This window comes from Triticum aestivum, chromosome 1A, assembly GCF_018294505.1.
Source record: "Triticum aestivum cultivar Chinese Spring chromosome 1A, IWGSC CS RefSeq v2.1, whole genome shotgun sequence".
In the NCBI taxonomy this organism is placed as follows: domain Eukaryota; kingdom Viridiplantae; phylum Streptophyta; class Magnoliopsida; order Poales; family Poaceae; genus Triticum; species Triticum aestivum.
In genome coordinates this window covers 68,582,986-68,584,794 of record NC_057794.1, presented here as the reverse complement: position 1 = coordinate 68,584,794, position 1,809 = coordinate 68,582,986, and positions in this window count along the sequence as shown.

Sequence of the window (1,809 nt, the reverse complement as noted above, 5' to 3'; positions counted from 1 at the left end):
CGCTAGCCTTTTAACAGCCTTTGAGGTAATTGATGTAATTGTAGAAAGGATATCATAGTGTAGACAGTAGCCCCTGATGCTATGTTCGGTGTTCGGAAAGAAAAGCCGAACAGAGGATCAAAATAATTTTCGCATGAGTCTAACATAAGATGTCGATGTGAATAAACAGGCGTCCCTGCTGACTGCTGCCGCTCATACTGTGGAGGTTTCTGGCCTGAAGCAGAGCCTGGAGCGGGCCGAAGAAGAGCTCGGCCTCATGAAGATGCAGCTGGAGGACAGCCAAGGTATGCAGTGACCTGCGCGTATATTTAGGAAGGATGAATGTTTCGTGCTGACTAAAGTGTCATGAATTTTATTAGGGGACACGACCGAGGTGGCGGCCTTCAAGAAGGCGTTAGCCGAGGCCGAGGACAAAGTGGCCAAGGAGCGCGCCGCGCGCGAGAAGCACGAGGCCCGGGTCGGCGAGGTCCAGCAAGAGCTTCAGGACACCATGAAGAAGTACGAGTCCTTGGAGCGTGATTCTAAGACGCAAGCGTCCGAACTTGCGAAGGCCCACCAGAGCGCACAAGAGGCTCGAGCCGAGGCCCAGAGTGCCCTTCAGGAAATCCAGGCGGCCAAGAAGATCGCGGCAGGTAAGGCTTTCATTATGCAAAGCAAGTCTGTGAAGGAAATGTTCCTTTTATTTACCCGAATTTGGAGCTCTCCAGGGGCGTTTACGGATTTGCCGCGCAGCGTATCAGATGCTGCTGAGTTCTATCGAGCCGAAGAAGGGAGTTCTACGGAGAAGCTGTTCTGGTCTCAATATCTTGGACCAGAACATCCGATGCCCTTCAGCAACCAGCTGAAACAGCTGGTCGAGCTGCACAAGGCGGCCGAGCTAGCCATGAAGGACCTGATAGTCCGGCTATGGCCTGCCGCACCGATACCCAGCAGCTACTTCGGACTTGTGAAGCGGCTTGTTAGTGCCTGCCCACGGCTTGAGGTTATAAAGCGGTCGGTCTGTATTGAAGGTGCCCGGATGGCCTTTGCCCGTGTCAAGATGCACTAGGCGAAGATGGATGCCAAGAAGCTGATGACCGAGGGGCCGCCTGAGGGCATGGAGCACCGCCGACCCGAGTTATATTTTGATGGTGTCCTAGAGGGATCCCACCTTGTGGTGGAGCAATGTGCGAAGGATGTTATATTCCCAAGAAAATATTCGTATTATCATGTCATGTAACATGAAACAATGATGTTATGTAATATAATGCTTGTTATGTTTTAATTTTTTTCCTGTGCGGCCGTGTTGTATGAAATATGAGGGTTGGCCAGTCGTCGGCTTCAGCCCCCACGTAGGTAGTACGGGGGTGTTTGGGATGGAATCTAAACAATCTTGATTCAATTATATGGTCCTTGAAGAGTTGTTTAGCGCGACGAACCGGGCAACCAGACTATGCGACTTGAACGCCCTCACTTAGCCATAGGAGTTTTACAATAAAGACATGGGCGCAACCCCTAGTATCCGAACTAGAGTGCTATAAGCGTCTGATCAAGAAGTACCGATCCTTCGCGTAATGCGGAAGAAATCTCCAACACCTAAAGCGCACACCACATGCACACGTTTTAGGAGCCGTCATCATCATCGGACCACTGACCCATCTTCAGAAGAGATATTCGCATCATTTGCCAGTCCGGACATCCGCTGACGCCACCACGACGCCTAACAGTGCCACCGCTATGCGCTCATCTGTCCAAACGTGAAGACTCCAAAATAGAACTCACCGAAGGTGCCGCCGATGCAACTACCAGACCCTCCACGCCGTCACCGCC